The following is a 22,093-nucleotide window of genomic DNA, read 5'->3' as shown; positions in this document are numbered from 1 at the left end:
TGCATGTAGGCTGCAAAAAATCCATAAGATTATATTGTGCAGGTGCAGCCGTATTTTCTTCAAAACTCATTTTTTTTATTTTTTTTATTTTTCCTTTTCATAAGAAAAATTAAAATAATAGAAAAAAACACTAGTTTGAAACTAAAACTAACATTCCCCAGCAACGACGCCAAAAATTTGACTCACTTCTAAAAATGAGTAGCACTAGGGCTATCCCAAGTATATGTGTTATGTTGTGTAATAATTAGCCCAAATAGGTCAGATCGTCTCCACGGGAAATCCATATTAGTTCTAAACTAGCACGAAATAGGCAAAGAAAATAAGAAAACAAATTTTTGTGAACATGGTTCATATTCGAAATCTTGTGATTTTTGAAAGTTTGTGATGGAATTGAAATGACGCAAATCCTAAATTAAAAATTTAACACGCATAAACCAACCAAACAACTCACTAATTAAATAAAGATAAACTAAAATTAAACCTCAACAATGACTTAAGATTAAACACCCACTCAACACAATGATGACTTGAATGAAATATAAGGATCATGCAACATTTCGACTAAATAAAAAAAAAAGCGCTAAACTAAATAATAAGTAAAGCTTAACTAAATAAATAAACTAGACCTAACAATAGATAAACTCAAACAACTCTTAAATAAGGATAACTAGATTTATACTAATTAAAGCTCCAACAAGACATTTAACATGACATTAACTAAAACAAAACAACTAAACAACCACAAGGGAAAGAGAGAGAATGAGGGAGGGACTTAAAAAAATATTTAGTTTCAACATTAACTTTAAATGAAGGCAAGGTGAACTCAATAAAAAAAATACTAAACTAATATTAATCCCTACAATGACTTCAAAATAAAAAAAGACAAACCGAATTTAACAATATAAATAACCGAGGAAGAATGTAAATTCAACAATTACTCTAAAGAAATACTGAACTTAACAATTTAAATAATCCAAACTAGTGCTTAAATTCAAGAGAGAGAGAGAGAGAGAGAGAGAGAGAGAGAGTAAAAGAAAATAATATAAATAATACAAACAAAGTTTAAAATCAGCAATGACATTAAAGGAAATAAATACCACTGAATTTAATATACTACACCAACAATTATTGAAATAACATCAAGAGAGAGGAGAAGAGATGGAGAAGGAGAGGGTGATAGGTTGTGGAGAGGAAGAGAGAGAGCGAGAGAGAGATGGAAAAATGGGTTGGCCATGAAGAGAGGAACAGCAGTGGCGCTGCCCCTAATACTGCTTGCTCCAAGCCTCCCCCACGCAACCTCTCTTTGCCAAGAAACCCTAGCTCCCTTTTTCTCTTCCTACCTATCCCACCTTTTCCCCCAATGCCCCTAATGCTTTTCTCTCCTTTTTCCCTTAATAGCACACACACCAGGGCTGCCAAAAATCTCTCCCAGCGTGCCCTTAAGTTGCATGGCCGGGTCACATCAATGGACCCGACCCACATTTTTTTATTTCTTCAATTTCTTGTTTTGTTTGCTCCATTTTAAGTTTCTATCCCCCAGCGAACAAGTCTGATTTAGACCATACTAAAGCCTGTATCTCTTAAAACTCAAAACATGAAAGTTGTATATCTCTTTCTTAAATTCCACATAATTTTGAATTTTTTCAATTGGAGGTCGTACGAGAAAGTTACGTCCAGATTACGGAGTAATACCGGAACAGCCCATAAAACAGCGTATGATAACTTCACTTCGGATTTCAACCTTGATGCAGCATTTTCTCATATTTTTATAGCATCCTGAATCATTAGAATCGGAGGTCAGATGAGAGAGTTACGTACAGATTATGAAGTATCGTCGGTTTTTAGCTTCCAATAATCGCCTTGGGATAAAAAATACCAAAAATTCATAATTTACTCAATAAAACCCAAATGTTATAAACACGACACAATGTTCATTTTTTGAAATTAATTAGGCATTTAATTAAAAATATAATTCATAATGCATGAATTAAAACACATAATTATGCAAGTTAAGCGCGTAATCAGTGCGGGTGCAGCCATATTTTATTTTATTTATCTTTTTCAAAACTTAATTTTTTAATTCTTTTTTTCTTTTTCTTTTTCTTTTTCATGAGAAAAATTAAAATGATAGGAAAAACACTAATTTGAAACTAAGGCTGACATTCCCCGACATTAGCGCCAAAAACTTGACTCACTCAAAAAATGAGTAGCTCGGAAGCCATCCCTAGTATAGGAGTTCAGTCATGTAATAATTAGCCTAAGGGTCAGATCATCTCCTCAGGAAATTCAATTTAACTCCAAATTTCGTGTAAATCCCAAAAGAAAATAAGAAAGGAAAGAGTTTACTAAACACAGTTCAGATTCGGGTTTTCTTGGATGTTTGAGATTTCTTTTGACGAATTAAAGCAACATGAAATTTAAACTATGAATCCTAACAAGTACTAAATTAACAACGAAAAACGATCCTACGTTTGAACTTCGGAAAAAGACCGAAGACGATAACTTTGAGAAAAAACTTAAGCATGCAACTTTAACAAATACAATCAATCACAAACTCAAACAAAAACTAAAAATTTGATGCAATCAAGAACTTAAACCAACATTAAAGCTTTAACAACTAAACAATAAGCTAAACACGATAAAAATTTGAACTTTAATTAAACAAACTTAATTTAAATAGAATCTAACAAAATTTAATTTCTAAAGAATATTTTTTTTTCTTTAGAGATCAAACCGAACTCTAACGATGCAAAATAAAGTAAGCAAAAATTAAAAAAAAACTCAACACAATGCTAAATAATAGAGAATAAAATAAGTTAACTTTAATAATAATTAACCCAACATATTTAAAAAGCTTTTAAACTTTAATTTTTCTCTTTCTTTCCTTTGAAACTCTACTAAAAATTAATAATTGTCATTCAAGTATTTAAAAACAAGAATAAAGAGAGAGAGAGAGAGAGAGAGAGAGAAACAAGCTGGCCCGTGGGGAAGAGAGAAGCAGCCATGGTCTTCTTGGTTTCAACACAGCAACAGCTGATAGGAATGCTCGGGCCCTTGGAAGCCACCCCCCCCTCCCCCCTCACAAACAGGAGAATAGCAAGTTGCTGTGTTCACAAGGGGCCAGAAGGAGGGAGAGCTTCAGGGTCTTCTCAACAGTAGGAACTGGAGGCTTCGGGTTGCAGCAATGGAGGAGCTGCAACCAGTACGGAGAAGAGAAATAGCAGGAACGACAAGGAGAAAGGGAAAGGAAAGAGAAGAAGAGAGGAAAGGGAGAGAAGAGAAAGGAGAAGAGGATAAAGGAGAGGGGAGGAGAATTAGGGAGAAGGAGAGAGGAGGCCTAGAGTTTAGAGAGGGTGAGGGAGAAGAGGAGAGTGAGAGTGTTGGAGACGAAGGAGAAGAAGAAGCTAGGAGGGTGTAGATTCTGGAGTTAGAATAAAAAAAGAAGAAAATATATGGGGAGAGGGGAAGCTGCCCTATAGCGCACGGGTCCAACAAGGAAGGCCCGGACCCGACTGCATGGCCGGGTCACATCAAGTGGGTTATTATTTTTTTTCTTTTTCTTTTTCTTTTCCTTTTCATTATTCCTTCTTTCTTCTTCTTTTTATTTCTTAGCGAACAGTAGCAACTTTGATCATCCTAGGGTCCGTATTTCTCAAATCTTGAAACATAGAAGTTCTAGATAATGTTCTCATCTTTCTTTAGAATTCCGAATAGTCTCGATCAGAGCTCAGAAAAAAAAGTTATGCGCAAATTACGAAGCGATGCTGGTTTTAGCTTTCAATAGTTTCCATGCAATAAAAAAAAAACACCAAAAATTTATAAATTACTCAATTAAACCCAAATATTACAAATAGGACATCGTGTTAAAATATTAGGAGTAACTAGGTATTTAATTAAAAGTATAAGTCATAATGCATGAATTAAACCACCTAATTACGCAGTTTAAGCATGTAATCACACCCCCCAACTAACGTTTTGTTAGTCTCTAGAAAATACCGTGAATGAATTCCAATGCGATATCCACAAATACTAACTCCAACAAACATGAAATGAATGCACATGCGAAACAACCATACCGTTTCACATTTAGGAATATAACCAATTTTCACAACAGCTCGTTCATATTCAATGCACGCAACTTTGAAGTAAGTCATTCATGCAAGTTTCATCAATACATAGCAATTAAGAACAGTATACTCACATGAAGTTAACCAGCGGTACAATTCAGAGTTAATGCGGTCATATAAGTTCGAGTATAAATAGGTGAAATCTCGAGGAATGTGTGATGTGTGTGACTCGTTACACTTAAGATACTAGTGGATACTTATAGAACGGTCATTTTGACTCAGCATAACAGGTATACCTTTAAAAACACTCAAAAAGGATGGGTTCGCTCGTCATATGTGAGGAGGAGTGTCGTGATCAAACATCCCACACAATGCAAGGAACAAACGCTAAATGTATGGAGTGGACTAGTCTGAAAAGGATTTAGCCTATTTGTGAGGTATCAGGTCCTTCATCCTAGCATCTTCTCACCTACTCGCCATGTCCAACCAAGACCACTCTAGATCAACTTATTCACAAACCAGGCATGAATATATCTGAGGCATTATGCGGTTGAAGAATCTTCATACGTGGAGAACATGTGTCGTGTCCATGACTTCTTATGCATTTCTATGGAGTAGGTATTAATCTTTCATTTCATGTGCATTTAATTATTATGCCCATCTTCATTTTTTTTCGTTTTCTTGGTCAATTAGGACAATCATTATCACTCTTTGTATCTTATACCACAAAATGAGGAATTAAGCTTGAATAGTAGTCCATGAATTAAGTCTATCTCTAGGGGTGGTTCAATCTTCACATCTTGAGTAGGCTACAAGACCTAAGTTTCTATCTCCTCAACTAGAGAATCACCTCTAAGATAGCAAGCTCAAAAAACATAGACTAGTGTACAAAGAATTCTAGAAAAAAAAAAAAAAAGAGGAAAGTTGAAGGTTCATGAAATCTGAGCTGACGTCAAAAATCAAAGAACGAAAATGACTCAACCATACCTCACAAGGTGTCATAGTCGCCCACGACATCTCTCAGTGCTCATAAGGAACCCTAAGTGCCACAAGTCATGTGAACGTGTATTTTCAGCCTCATGAGATACCATGTAAATACAAGATTTTATATAGCCAAATTAACACGAGTGTACTACCAATCAATTCTTTATGGAGTTACAAAATCATATAAAGAGAAACTACGCATAAATGATTCAAGTGTGTAATTCTTAGGTTAATGCTCTTCACAATACCAGACAATACATGTGCAGATTGACTTTCTTGTTTTAATGAGAAAGGATCTTTATTCAGCATATTTTTAAAGAAATATACTTCTTTACAAATTGGTTTTTGAGGAAAAGTTGTTGGAACAGTTACCTATAGTTCTTTAGAAGCATTAGCATTAAAAGTTTTACCTGGTTCCTTGAAAGTTAAACATTCACCATTCTGCTCACCCTCTTTATAGGGTGTACCAATCATCTTACCACTGCAAGGATTTGCTTCATCATTGGACTCCTTAACATTTATTCCAGTCGGGAGTGACGGTTCCACGACTGCCAAGCTCTAAGGATAAGGTACCACAGGTTGGTACTCTTTATTAGTTTCAACCCCTTTATTAACTGACTGAGTCACTTCTAGGTCTGTTTCCTCTTGTTTTTCTTTTCATCTATCTCAGCTGTAACTTTAGGTACCGGGATAACTGCTTGTTTGTCGATGAACATCTCAGGTTGGGAAACTTATTTCCTGCTTCTCGAAGTAATGATGGCCTCTGTTGTCTCAAGAGAAACATTATGTAGTTGTTGTTGCTACTGCTGGTATTCTTAAGGACTAAGTTGAGGTTCCATCGCAAATTCTCTTTTTTCTAAGATATCCAATAGCGTGCTCATCGCATTAGTAGTGTCCCGAAATTCATTTATGTCTTGAGTATACTGATTGATTTGAATTTGCATGAATTGTTGGAAGGCATCCTCAAGAGACATCCCTGGTGGAGCAGGTGCTGCATTAGATTGAAATCCTGACGACGCACAGCTCTGAGGGATTTGTTGTGGCTAATACTGAGGCGAAAAAGTATCTGGGTAATATGTTGGCTCAGATGTATGTCCACCACTAATTGCGCTGATAGGTTGTACTGTCATGGGCGCCTGATTGTATCGTGTATTACAGTGTGGACACTTCTGTTAGGTATCAAAGAATTGATAGTGCTTGATCCGGTTCATCGCTAAAGAGTTTTCCATTGCACATGATCTGGATTAAAGTACTTGAAATTCAGAGTAGAGCTTGTATTATTAGAAACAATTAGAACCTCATGATCAAACCTGTTGAAGTGGACAAAGTAACTAGAGATCCTTGAACCTCTCCCAGCAAGCCCGAAAAGTCTCGTCACCTTTCTGCATAAACTGAATGATCTATTCTTGCAAAAATTGAGTTCTTTGTGAGGGACAAAACCTATGCAGAAATTCACGCTCCATATCAGTCCAATTAGGGATAGAGTGAGATCTCAAAGAATTAAACCACATCTTCGCCCTATCCTTTAAAGAGGCAAAAAATAAATGAAGTCTAGTAAATTCATCAGTTCTAGCATGAGAGAAAAAAATATTGTATGTCAACTCAAACTCCGTCAGGTGCCGATAAGGACACTCAGATTCCATCCCGTATAACTGAAGTATCAATGACGTCCCCCCACGCTGCATCATGAAGTTAAGTTCGTCATTTGGTAAAACAATGTAAGATGGTGTAGTGGTGTATGTAAGCTGTAAAAAATCCATAAACGTGCGTGGCGCATGTGCAGCCATATTTTATTTTATTTTCAAAACTTAATTTTTTAATTCTTTTTTTCTTTTTTTTCATAAGAAAAATTAAAATGATGGGAAAAACACTAATTTGAAATTAAGACTAGCATTCCCTGGCAACAGCGCCAAAAACTTGACTCACAAAAAAAATGAGCAATTCGAAAGCTATCCAAAGTATAGGAGTTCAGTTATGTAATAATTCGTCCAAGGGTTGGATTGTCTCCTCAAGGAATGCAATTTAACTCCAAACTTCATGTAAATTCCAACAGAAAATAAGAAAAGAAAGAGTTTACTGAACACAATTTAGATTCGGGTTTTCTAGGATGTTTAAGATTTCTTTTGATGAATTAAAGCAACGTGAAAATTTAAACTATGAATCCTAACACGCACTAAATTAACAACAAAAAACGATCCTACGTTTGAACTTTGGAAAAAGACTAAAGATGATAACTTTAAGCAAAAACTTAAGCGTGCAACTCTAACAAACTCAATCAATCACAAACTCAAACAAAAACCAAATTTTAACATGATTAAACCAACATTAAAGCTTTAACAACTAAATAATAAAGATAACATGATAAAATTGATGAAATATTTAATGAACGGAACTTAAATTTAAATAGAACTCAAAAAAATTTAATTTTAAAGAAGATTTTTTTATTTTAGAGATCAAACAGAACTTTAACGATGCAAAATAAAGTTAAAGAAAAATTAATCTAATAATAATGATAAAAATAAGAGAAATAAAATAAGTAACTTTAATAATAATAACCCAACATTGAATTTAAAAAGCTTAAAAATTAATTGAAAACTTCTAATAAAAATTAATATTTCATTCAAGTATGTAAAAACACGAAAGAATAGAGAGAGAGAGAGAGGAGAGGAGAGGAGAGAGAGAGAGAGAGAAGGAGAGAGAGACAAGGTTGGCCGTGGGGAGAAGAGAGTCACGCGTAAGCGACATTGTTTCTTAGTTTCAGCACAACAATAGCAGGTAGGGATGTTCGGGTCCTTGGCAGCCACATAGTAGAAGAATAACAAGGTTCCTGGTGTTCATAGCAATAAGGAAAGGAAAGCCTTTGTGTCTTTCTTCAGCAGGAGGAACTGGAGGCTTCGGGTTGCAGCAATGGAGGAGCCGCGGCTAGTAAGGAGAAGAAAAACAGCAAGAACAACAAGGAGAAAGGGAAAGGAAAGAGAAGAAGAGAGGAAAGGGAGAGAAGAGAAAGGAGAAGAGGATAAAGGAGAGGGAAGGAGAATTAGGGAGAAGGAGAGAGGGGGCCGAGAGGTTAGAGAGGGTGAGGGAGAAGAGGAGAGTGAGAGTGTTGGAGAGGAAGGAGAAGAAGAAGCGAGGAGGGGCAGATTCTGGAGTTAGAAGAAAAAAAGAAGGAAATATATGAGGAGTGGGGAAGCTGCCCTATAGCACACGGGTCCAACAAGAAAGACCTGGACCCGGCTGCATGGCCGGGTCACCTCAAGTGGGTTATTATTTCTTTTTCTTTTTATTTTTATTTTCATTATTCCTTCTTTCTTTTTTTTTTTTTTTTATTTCTTAGCGATCAGTGACAACTTTGATCATTCTAGGGTCTGTAAAAACCAAAAATTCATAAATTACTCAATAAAACCCAAATATTACAAATAAGACATAGTGTTAAAATATTGGGAGTATATAGGTATTTAATCAAAAGTATAAGCCCCAATGCATGAATTAAACCACCTAATTATGCAGTTTAAGCGCATACTCACTGTTCTTAACTCTCGTCTTCTCTTCACGCCGGCAAGAAGCCACACCAAGACAGCAGATCCAGTTTCACTGTCACTACATAGTACAATCACCTACACCGCAACATGGTTGCGCCACCGCCACATCACGATTGAACATCATTGTCGCCACCGGAGAGAGCCGCTGGAACCTCCACCGCCATCGTCGTCTCCGGCAGCCCTTGCAAGCCCCTAGATCCCGGTAGCATTCAGGTGAGGTTCTCACCTCCGGCCATGCACACACATGCATGTGATTGTTTTGTTTTGTTTTTTATTTTATTGTAACATATTTATTGTGAAGGTATTTTTATTGTTATTATTGCCTTGTTTGTTCTTTTTTTTATAGCTGTAAATATTTTGTTAGTTGTGTTTACAATTTATTGTTGTAAATTTTTATTGTCGTCATGTCTTATATATGTAAATTTTTAAGACCTAGTATACATGTCTATATCATCAGTTGTTGTTATTAATTAAAGTTCAGATTTGCGGTTGTGTTATGTAAATGCTCATTATCTTTATATCATTCATATAATTAGTCGTTGTATTATATATATGTGAAAATTAATAGAAAATTTCAAAAATATTTTTGACTTGATTTTTCGTTGTTTTTCTTTAGTTTTATTTTTTTTACTTAATTGCTCAAAGGTCGGGAAAAATAAAGAAAATTTACAAAAAAAAAATTACAAAAATAGAAAAGTAAAAAAAAAAAAAATTGTTGAGACCTAGACATTATTTTCAATAACTTTTCATCTCGAATGAGATAAAAAACCTCCCGAAATAATATATATATATATATATATATATATATTTTACTTAGAAAACCTTATGAGATTTCAAAATTTCGGGAGTGTATTTTGTAGCATATTTTCTCGATTTTTCGATCCCCATGATTGCAACAAAAGGGGTATGAGCTTTTCAAGTTTTGTGTACCTTGGTTTCGAGGGAATATATATTTTATGTAAATATTTGTGTGATTCATTCATATACATTTACATTTTGTAAATTCTCAAAATGAGTAACATAAAAGACTTTTCGAATTTATTTTGAGATAATTTTATAATTAATTAGGTACCGTTCATAAGAACGGACGCGTAGGTGGTGCTCGTACCTTCTTCTCGCATAACTGAACTCCTGATTCCTACTTTGGTAACGCAGACCAATTCTACCCGTCATTGGGTAGTAATCAAGTGTTCTAACCACACTAAAAGGTTAGTGGCGACTCCTGTTAACCTTATAGGTCATATCCTGTTTTGATAATGTCAAATAACTTTGTATCTTACTAGTGCCTTGAGTTTTTGCACAAGTCCATTCTTAGCACGTGTGGATGGTAAAGATACAGTTGGTGCCATAAGGAACTCAATGCTCACACTATATGATGGTCATATCCCGTTTTCATAATGACAAATAGCTTTGTATCTTACCAGTGCCTTGAGTTTTTGCACAGGTCCATTCTTAGCATGTGTGGATGGTAAAGATAAAGTTGATGCCATAAGGAACTCAATGCTCACACCATATGATGGCATTTGGAGAAGCAAAGGGAATGAAGACAACCATTGTAAATTGTATTTGCATTTAATTTTGTTGGTTTGTAATAATATGGTTTGTAATAATTGCATTACATGCATGATAGGATGCATAAGCTCAAAGACTATAGAATGACCTTAGGAATCGTTCGACTGACGTCAGATTTTTTGGGTTAACTCAAGGCCCTAGATTGACCTTAGTTCACTTCATAAAAAATGCCCTCAAGCCTAAATGAAATCAATATAAAAATAGGGATAAAATTATATAAGGTCAAAAGAAGAAGAAAAATTTTCAAAGGGCCTCGGTCGACTGAACCATTGGCGTTGTAAATGCCTCGGCAGACTAATCGACTAGAAAGTCAATATGTTGACCTAGCTCGGTCAACCGAACCAAATTGAACGCACCTTCTACGGTCAACTGAACCGTGATAGTGACCATTCCTACCTTCCACGGGTGACCGAACGTTCAGTTCAAAATGAGCTTGGGAAACTGAACCTCATTAACCAGCAAACCGAATCGGTGGACGGGCAATTGAACCTCGAAGGTTTGGGAAATCGCCTTTGTTAGGTCAACCAACCATTTCCCATAGCAAACCAAACCTTGCAATCATTTCAAAAAGGTTGTGTCAGTTCGGTCGAACGTCGCCGAGGGTCGGTCAACTAAACCTCTCGGGTTGAAATTTTTTAACCGCAATAAAACGAGGTTAATTTTAAATAACCTTCATTAAACTTTTCTAAAATGATTCTTGTGTCCCTTAAGGTTTATAATTCGTTGAATATTTATAAATGCTTATTCATTTGGAGAGATTAAGGATGGATTAGCAAACTTGATTAACAAAAACTCTCTCAAAATCTTTGAAAATTTCTTGTATACTCTCTCTTACTCATACAAGCTTACATTTTTACTCCTACTGATTCTCTTTTGCAAAATCATTTAAGTAAGAGTGTTTCAAGATCATCCATTTCATTTACAAAAGGTCACACTCTCATTGCACATTCCTATTTGAAATTGATTTTTAGAAGAGTGAGCTAGAGTTTTTCCTTGGTATTTAATCCATAATTCTTTTGGGAAAACTATTGAGCTTGTGAGTCTTGCATTCTTGTTGCAAGATTCAAGGGCTTGTCTTGTGCTATTGGCTATTTCATTTTTGACAAGTTAGAATCTAAATATTTCTTATACTTGATACTTGAAAAATTATTCTTGAAATATTTGCTTGTGCTCTAAAGATCTTTGAGATTATTTCTTGTGATTGATATACATATGTATATAACTGAGACTTGGGATATAGACTTCACTGAGCTTATACATTCATATCATACTGAAGTGTAATTTGTTGTTGTATTGTGTGTATTGGTACATATCTACTTATTGGAGAAGCACGTATATTGTACACAAAAATTATACTAATTATTTGTTGTATTTCAGGCGTGACTTGAGGGGGTGTTAATCTAGCCTGTAAGGATTGATTGTAAAGGTTGATTGTCAGCCGTGGTAATTTAACCTAGTATTGTATATGATGTCGCTCTACCCGTTAAGTGAGCAATAGTAGAATCCATAGGCTTGCGAGTTAAAGGCGGGGACATAGGCATTATTGGCCGAACCCCGATAACATATCTTGTGTCTATTCTTAAATTCCTGCACTTTAATTTTTTACACATGTTTGCTTACATTTAATTTATTATGAATGTGTGCATGCTTTAAATATTGTGAATGATTGGGATAAACTGAGCCTGCTGTACTTTCCTTGATTATCTCTTAGTTAAATTCTTGTTGGGTAATTGGTATTTGTTTAGACAGACCCTAAGTTGAGCTATATTCTTGGTGATTTGGATTTGATCTAGGAAGGATAATTTTTTAAATACCCATTTCACCACCCCTCTTGGGATTACACCAAAGTCAACAATTCCATTCCTATTTTTACTTGAAAATTAAAATCTTATTTTTTCATTCACCTCGTTCCACTCCTGGGAAGTCGCGATAGCTTGGCGACTCTTCTGGGGACGCTAGAGAGTCGAGCCTGTGATTAATTAGGAATTATCGCAAATTTAAATTTGTCAAGTCTTTTAATTACTCTTTATTTTGTGAATATTTTAATTATGGATATTTTGTTTCCATAATTTTTGAATAAGCATTTTAATTGTGAATATTTTGTTTCCATAATTTTGAATAATCATGTTAATTGTGAATATTTTGTTTCCATTTTTCGAATAATCATGTTCATTGTGAATATTTGGTTTCCATAAGTTTTGGATAAGTATGTTAATTGTGAATATTTTGTTTCCATATTTTTTGAATAAGCATATTAATTGTAAATATTTTATTTTCATATCTTTTGAATAAGCATATTAATTGTGAATATCTTGTTTCCATACTTTTTGAATACACATGTTAAATATTTTGTTTCCATATTCTTTGAATAAGCATGTTAATATTTTGTTTCCATATTTTTTTGAACAAGCGTGTTAATTGTAAATTTTTTGTTTCCATATTTTGGATAAGCATGTTAATTGTGAATATTTTGTTTCCACATTTTTTTTTGAATAAGTATGTTAATTATAAATATTTATTTCCATATATTTGAAATAATATGTGAATAAAAGTGGGGGATAGACGGATTAGACTAAGTTTATAAATTCACACACTCTCGCATGCTCTATACCTGGGCTTTCCCTGCTTGGATTAGATGGGAGTGTAATAGCATCAGTCCCTTCGTGGTAGAGTTTGATGGGACCCGTGAACCACTCCGCTCAGTGCGAGCTTTATCCAAACCCTATCAGGGAGGATTGAAGTCCAATCTAGGGACCTTGTCATCAATAAGAAATAGAGCCTAACCACACATAATTATCTAGAATCCCTTACCTAGGATAGAGCCCTGAAGAACCCTATAAATAATATACCTACCTTGGGTTGGGACAGGAGCCTCATCCTTCTCCACGTGATTTAATCCAGTCCTTTGTGTATGTGTTTTTGAAATAGTTTGTGTTGTGTCATGCATTTTGCATCCATTTTAGGCATGCATACCACTTAGCCAATATTCTCGAAAAGCTTGACAGTGAGATCACGACCCATTCTTTCACAAAATAAAGCACTTGGCCTAAGCATTTTAAAAGATGGGTTGGTTCAATCCTTTTCGAATAACTCAGGCCCAACTCTTTTTAAAACAAACACAGACCCAACCTTTTTCTAAGCAAAAAAACCCAGCCCAGGCCTGATTTTCAAAAAGCCAAACCCAGATTTCAAAAGTGGGCTTTAGCCCTATTACCTAAAATTTCAAGCCAATATGTTTAAGCAATCCAAACCCATGTTTTAAAACACCTGAGGTCCTAATGCACAATGTAATCCTACAAGTCCACATTGAACTGACCCGATGGGTTGACTCACCCGAGTTAATCCCAAACTCAGATCATAACCTGATCCTTCAGGGTAGATGGACCATCACCAGGGAAAGGAATGGTTGAGGGAGGAATCAAATTGAAATAGTGGTCCATCAATGGTGGGCTTAATTTGAAATCTTTCGTCAGTTGAAAAATTTTTTTTTTTAGAGTTCTAGAAAAGTGGTTATTTAGTTTACATTACATTCATACATTTTATGCATAATTTCACGCATAGCTATGCACGATAGGCTGCATGCATGTTCATATCTCCATTTGTATGTATGTTTGCACTAGTTACATCCATACATAAACACTCATTGCATAACATAATTATGCATTCATCGTTCTAATGAGGGGTTTTTTGTACATGAAGCAAGGAGTAAAACCAAAATGCAACGAATGAAACCTTTACACACCTGTACAACACTAGGCGAAAGGAAAAATCAATGAGTGACCAACTGGAAAACCATGTTATGGGTATAGAGCAGCATCAGGAAGAAATGGGTAGCAACGTCAAAAAACATCCAGATGCAAATGAATAAGATGATGGAATTACTGATGGCTGCTAATAAGGGGAAAGTCGTTCAAGTCTTAGAACCAAAAACAGAGTCAGATCCCATACACGCTCCGGGATTCACTCTAATTCACGGGCAAACCACAGTTTCCCTTTCCTATCCGCAAATGGTTCAGGGCCAACTACACCACCATTCATTCCTGCTATACTGACTCAAGGGTTCCATGTCATGGGGACACCCCCATTAATATTTTCAGATATGGGGATCAATAAAGCAGAAACTGAGTGACGGTGGGATGTAATAGAAGAGCGTCTTTGGACAATGAAGGGTACATGCCAATTTGGGTCTATAAATGCCAACGACCTCTACTTGGTGCTGAAGGTGACACTACCTCCCAAATTTAAGACTTGTGATTTTGAAAAGTTCGATGGAACTAAGTGCCCTAGGACGCACCTTCGCCTATACTGCCAGAAAATGGCTGCTTATTCTGACGACAATAAACTCTTGATACATTGCATTCAGAATAGCCTAACTGGGGGCTGTCAGGTGGTATATTCAATTGGACAGGGTTTGAATTCGTACTTGGAAAGACCTAACCCACACATTTATTGTTCAATACTTCCACGTCATAGAGATGGTACCAAATCATATGTCATTACAGATGATGGAAAAGAAGCCTATTGAAACCTTTAAGGAATACACTTATAGATGGAGGGATTCCTCGATCCAGGTATGTCCTCTTGTGGATGATAGGGAGGCAATCTATTTGTTTATTAACACACTCAACGATCCCTACTTTGGCCATCTTTTAGGGGCTACCCCTCAAAATTTCATGGACGTGGTGTCCACTGGTGAAAGGATCGAAGCGGCTATAAAATCATGGAAGGCCAAAAATGTCAATTTAGAATCTAGTCCAAGCAAGAAGTGGGCCAATAAAAAGAAAGATGAAAAGGCCCATATGATTCAAGGGTATTATTACCAAGGCAATCGAAACCAGGGGCCCAGGAAAAATCTTGTTTGTGGACCCACCATTAATCAAATAGTGCATACAGGCGTAGGGTCTCAGTTTGTTCCCTATGGGTCTATGCTCACACAACAAAATGTTCAGACACAGAGAAATGGTCCTAATAGGGTGGAACCAATTCCTATGTCTTTCGGAATTGTTCCCGCAATTGCTCAAAAGAAGACTCATTTCAGTTATCCTTGGAGTAGCCGTACGACATCCCCTATTGCAATGGTATGACCTGGATGCTCGGTGCGCGTATCACTCCAATTCTCCAGGCCACACCGTTGACCGCTGTTGGACTTTTAAGCACAAGGTACAATCGTTGAGGGATGTCGATTGGTTGGTTTTCAATGACAAGCAGTTAGGAGTCCAGAGTGATCCTCTACCTAATCACGAGGAAAGAAATGGTTAATATGTTGTAAGAAGATTTGGGAGCTGAAGTCAGGTGGAAGAGCATGTCAGTCCTGGATCCTGATGACTCAACAAATAGCCTGAATGGATAGGTTCACCCTTTAACCGCAGGAGCGAAGATACAAATGAGACAAGCTTTTGATTATTTAGTTTATTTCATGTAATGATGTTATTTTCTTTATTTTCACTCTTTTTATTCTTGTAGTCCATCGACACTGCTATCCCGGACAATTTCCCTTTTATCAATAAAACAAAGTTATGCATTTTCATATATCACTTGCATCATGAGTTCAATTGCCAAAAAAATGTTTGCTTGTGTTTCATGCAAGGATAGGGAAAATAACTATGCCATTATTTGTGAGCCAGAAACAAATGTTGATTTTGAAAATTCAAGCCTGGAGGTGGAAGCAGAGGAAGATGAAACAATTCTTCCTCACCATATGAATTCAGACGTTGAGAAGAAGCATTTTACTCTCGAAGGAATTCAATGAAGTGGCTGTGCCATTCTGACAATTTCATGTCAATTATTACTCTTTTTTTGATCAACTGATAGATGACCATCTTTGGCCGATTAGTTTTCCCATAAAAGAACCAAACATTGATTTATCACTTATTAAATTCTTTGAGCCTAAGTCCTAAACCATTTTCTTCTAAAGTCATTTTCCAAAAGTCTAATTGGGTTTGGGATTTCAAGCATTTGACAAATCTTATGAGGCAACGTTTAGCTACCAAAAGGATGGCATGCCATCTTTCTACTACCCAAAAACAATAAAAATAAAAATAAGTCCCTTGCTAGCCCTTTTGAGCCTAAAAAATTCAATTCTTGATTAACCTGTCAAAGAATCACACCCCACACTAGGGCAGTTTTAAAATCAGTCCCAAATGGAGTCCAAATGAAAGTGAAGGTAAAATCCCTCCATGAAAGGAAAAGCAAAAGGTGCAGTAAAAAGAAGAAAATGCAGAAAAAAGAAAAGAAGAAAGAAAAAAAAATAAGAAACATACCTTATATGTGATCTTTGACCAATGATTACCCTTGATAAGATCAATGATTTTGAGCCTTCTTAACCCTTTTCTTATTTAACCTATATCTCCCTAGCCTACATTACGGTCCAAATGAAAATCCAGACCAAATTGGTATATGTATCGTTGTCTCTAATGATTCGTCAGACTCAATGATTGAGTTTGAACTATGTAATGACTTGATCCTAAAAAGGTATGTAGGCAACTTGTTCAAATGGACAAGTGCGGTCAATATCTTGCAAACACCTCACCACAAATTGGGGCAGAAAACATATGGGATGGGATTTTTGAGCCTTAGTTTCCTTTTTCTTCTGAAAACTTGTATCCCTAAGCCTATGTTTCGTACCAATGCCTTAAAGACCATCTTGAGATCAAAACATGGACTGAACTTGACTGAACTAAAGGTGATAGTAAAATAAGAGAATTCCAGTGGTTTCACAGTAGAATAGGACGCAAGAGGAGAAGGATCCCTCGATAAAACTGGGGCATTTTGTGAAAAAGAGGAGAAATTCAGCTATTTAGTATGGTGAATTAACATCAATGTCATATGACTTTCGAATACTCGTATAAATTATTTCCCCTGAAATAGTATGTGAACATGGTAAAACATATATTTTGTGCACATGACCTTTTAATTTAGCAAATTGATGTCCTAAATGCATGATCATTCATTCTTCAAAAAAAAAAAAAAAATAAATAAATAAATAAAACAACCCTCCTTACTCTTCAAAAATTCGAAAGAGGGCGGATAGTCAAAAGATTTTAGAATCACCAGTACGCTTCCTAAGAAGAAGGTCCCCATTGAGAAAGTGCAATACAGGCAATTTAACTAGGTTAGATTTCATGTCAAGTTTCAGGAGAACCAATTCAGAGATTTGCTTATCCAAGTGGAATTTGAAAGCACATCTAGGAGCAATTACAAATGCATTTAAATGGGGCAGATTCCATGTTGGGTGCCTTCATGTTAGATTGAAAACATGGCCAATATCAGTGTCAAATAATGTAACTGGGGTAGATTTCATGTTGAGCTTTAGTGAAGCTAGTTCCGATGCCTTCCTGTCAAATTGAAAACATGGTCAAGATCAGTGACAAATAAATGTAACTGGGGCAGATTTCGTGCTGAGTTTTAGTGGAACCCATTCAGGCACCTTATTATTAGATTAGAATTCGAAAACACGGTCAAGATCAGTCTCATATGAATTTAACTGGGGCGAATTTCAGGACGAGGAACTGATTCAGAGGCGTCCATATCAGAATGGAATTCAAAGATTGGTTTTGTTGATTACAATCACATTGGAGAAAGAAAACTCGCACATCATCACACATTTCATACACTGCATAGAAAAGAAAAAATACATACATATAGCAACATGCATACATCCATGCATCTCAACATGCATACATATAGCCGCATGCTTGCATCATCCAGTCATACTTGTTTTGTTGAATAAACTTTTGAATGGTCATTTGGCATACTTGACCAAGCAATTCCTGTTTTCCAATCTCTGGAAACTGGGATAGCTGACCCTAGGCACACAATGATATATTTGGAAGCTAGGGCAGCTGACCCTAGGCACACAATGATATACTTGGAAACTGGGGCAGTTGACCCCAGGCACATACTAATTTACCTAGAAACTGTGGTGGTTGACCCCAGGCAGAAATTTGACTACTTTGAAACTGGGGCAGCTGACCCCCAGGTACCAATCGATTTGTTTTGAAACTAGGATAATTTAACCCAAACCTCAATTAAGTAGTTAGCAGACTCTCAGAAGCCTACATCTGAGAATTCCTCGAGATCCTACACTCAAGAAATCAGTAGGCTCTCAGAATCCTACATCTGAGAAGTCCTTGAGATCCTACACTCGAGCAACCAGCAGACTCTCAGAATCCTACATCTTAGAAGTCCTCCAGATCCTAGACTCGAGCAATCCGCAAACTCTCAGAATCGTACATATGAGAAGTCCTTGAGATCCTACACTGGAGCAACTAGAAGAATTCTACATTCAAAAAGTCCCCAGGATCCTAAACCTGATTCGATTTGCTAAAGGATCTCGAGACCCTACACCCGATTGATCATCCCCGAAGTAACTATTCTTTAGAGACTCAGGATCTTACACCAGGGGGGTAGCTGAGTAGCTAAAGGATCTTGGGACCCTACACCCAATTGATTATCCCCAGCGAAGTAATTATTCAAGAAGCCAAGGATCTTGGGGCCTTACAACCTATTAATCATCCCCAGCGAAGTAGACATCGAGAAGCCTCGAGATCCTACACTCAAGCATCCAGCAGAACCTCGAGATCCTACACTCGAGCATTGAAAATATTTGGGACCTTACCCCAAGAATTCTTGAGATCCTACACTCAAGCCATCAGCAAGCAGTCTAGGACCTTCAGGATCCCACACGTAATTGGTCATCTCCAGCAAAGCAGTCATTTTCTAGAAACTCAGGGTCCTACACCTGATTGGTAAACCACAAACTCTCGAGATCTTACACTCGAGTAGCCATCTGGCTTTCAGGGTCCTACACCCGATGCAAGCCACTTTCTACCCTTGTAACCCAAAAATAGCTAACTACTAACTTCCTAGAATAAATGCAACTTTTTTGCCCTGTTCGCTCTCTTCCCACCCTTGATTGACAGAAATAGCACCTGATTGATCTGAAAGAGTGAGGCAGTTGTGTGGCCTCATTAAAATAGGCGTCTTTCATCTTTGCTAGCTTGTTGCTACAAATGGCGTAGGAGAGTTCCTACTGTTACGTTGAAGCAACGAAGCCTACAAAGAGGGGCAGCTATCGACACCCCAATTTTAATCAGACCGTTTTGAGAGAACCTGGCACTCTGAGAAGTCGAATGAGTCCTTTAAAAAAAATTACAAAAATAGAAAAGTCAAAAAAAAAATTTTTGAGACCTAGACATTATTTTTGGCAACTTTTCATCCTGAATGAGATCGAAATCCTCCCAAAATATATATATATATATACTCAGAAAACCTTATGAGATTTCAAAATTTTGGGAGTGTATTTTGTAGCATATTTTCTCAATTTTCCAATCCTCATGATTGCAACAAAAGGGGTATGAGCTTTTCAAGCTTTGTGTACCTTGGTTTTGAGGGAATATATTATCTATGTAAATATTTGTGTGATTCATTCATGTACATTTACATTTTGTGAATTCTCAAAATAAGTAACATAAAAGACTTTTCGAATTTATTTTGGGATAATTTTTTAATTAATTAGGTATCGTTCGTAAGAACGGGTGCGTAGGGGGTGCTTGGACCTTCCTCTCACGTAACTGAACTCCTGATCCCTACTTTGATAACACATACCGATTCTACCCATCATTGGATAGTAATCAAGTGTTGTAATCACATTAAAAGGTTAGTGGTGACTTCATTCCTATTTTTACCTAAAAATCAAAATCTAATTTTTTCATTCGCCTCGTTACATTCCCAAGACGTTGCGACACTAGACATTGGAATGTGGATGCTCCCCTTCCTACTTTCAAGAATAAGCCTTCTAGCATTTTTTACTTGTACGTGATTTAGTTTGCTTCACATGAGAGAGAGATGAGAAAAGAAATGGTGGAGATAAAAAAAAATGTCAAAGTGGAGTGACTTTTTTTCTCCTTTAATTGGAGAGAGATGAAGAGAAACTAATTGTTTTTTTTTTTTTTTCCTCTCTCTTATAAGTTTCTCTTCTTTTTCTCTACTTCTATGTAACCAAACAAACTATATTATATTAGAGTTTTGTCCACAATTGATTAATTGCATATTCATGCTACAACCTCCAAGTATAGATATGACCAACTATCTCTTCACTGCTATTTGTGCCCCTCTTCCCCCTAAAATCAGGGGTTTTAAAAAAATGTAATTGAATTTAAATGTCGTAGGGGGGCTTCAGAATGAAATTTAAGGTAGAAAAATGAGGTTGAAGATAGTAGTTATAAAACTAATTCTAGGGAGAAAAGGAGGAACAGCAAGAGGAATGAGGATGAAGAAAATGTTACCCAAAAAAAAAACTGAAAATAGTGAGCTTTTCTAGAAGCTGAAAAAGCTAAAATTAAGGCATGTGACTTTAATTTGCATTTTATTCACTTAGGGAAATAAAAGGTGGTCAAAATTAGCTAAGGAAATAGTGCTATAGTTTTTTTTTTTTTGGGGGGGGGGGGGGGGGGGGGGGGGGGGGGCGGGGATCATGTGTAGTAGATTGGAGCTAAAATCTTATGCCTATTTTTTCTGTTTGATAAATTTCAAAGTGCATTCTTTTTATGTTATTATAGTTATGGATCATTAAATGATTCGACAATTTTACTATTAGCGCTAAGGTTTTACGACCTAATTTCAATGTTGACAACTATTTAAGAACTAATTACTTTGAGCATAAGTGTGATGTACAAGTTGTTAATGAATTCATGAAATGGGCAAAGTTTGAAGGATATTTTTAAAGATTTAGAAATAGGCAAAATTTGAAAAATATTGAAGATTCTCTTACGTATTTGATTGTATTTTTAAAATTGAACTGTATGTAATCTCTAAGAAAATGAATGATCATGACACTAAAGTAACAAAAAAACAAAATAGAAGAGAGAAAAGGAGACTATTCTAGACTTGTCGCTTGGGGTGGTTGACGACTTTGATAGAATGCTTGAACGATCGATTGGGCCAAGTGAGTTGTCAACCAGTATATCTTTTTAGAGATTGCATCGGTTTTATTTTTACTTTAATGACTAATATCAAGTCAACAATCTTTGTAAGCGGTCGATTGGTCTAACAAAAAATCATACTCTGTTATGCAAAACAACTAACTTGCCCAAATTTTATATTCATATTGATATTTGAAAGTCACTAAAAACTTTTCTCTCAAAAAGTTTATTTATGCTGAAAGTTGCTTACTGTTGAAAATTGTTTCAAAAACTCTTGTGTATATCCTTCTTAGTGTGAACTTTTCTCTCAATTAAATTTGTCCTTATCACCAGGTGGAGTAAGGGGTTTGTAAGAAATTTGGATTTAGTGGGTTCTCAATGTTAATTGTGCCGAATAATTTTATGAAATTCTAGCAAGTTGGGATAGTGACTTGCGTGATAGAAAGTTCTTCAACTTTCAGAGAATATTTTCGCTTTTATGCAAATACACAATGGGTGGTTAAGTTGAAAATTGCCACTTGATTAAAATGTTTTATTGTTATGTTGAAATTATTGGTCTTGAAACATTTGTGATGATATTATTGAATAAGCAAGAATCCATGCTATGATGATTGTATATATGTTTATTATATGTGCATGCACACGCACACAAGAAGATGGAATGCATATGTTTTGTTTTTCTTTTTTATTATTATTGTAATATAGAGAAATATGTGCACTAGAACAAGTTTCAATGCATGCAAAATCAATTGTAGTGTACATAAACAAATCCAATTTCTCTCTCTCCTTTGACCTATGGTTCCTTTCTTGGACTCTTATGCATTGATTCAAGAAGTAAGAAGTTGTTGCCCCCAAGGTGTAGCTCAGTTGGCAGAGCGGATCTTGTGGAGTGCCGCTTGATGGTTAGCAGAAATGCCTCCCGGGTTTGATTCCTGTGGCGGGCTCCTGAATTTACCCCCCTCGTGGTGATGTGGGGCCATCTCCACGGGGCGTGGGATTAGTCACGACC

This window comes from Malania oleifera, chromosome 9 (assembly GCF_029873635.1).
Source record: "Malania oleifera isolate guangnan ecotype guangnan chromosome 9, ASM2987363v1, whole genome shotgun sequence".
Lineage (NCBI taxonomy): Eukaryota > Viridiplantae > Streptophyta > Magnoliopsida > Santalales > Ximeniaceae > Malania > Malania oleifera.
The sequence above is the reverse complement of the archived record's forward strand: the minus strand, read 5'-3'. Positions refer to the sequence as shown.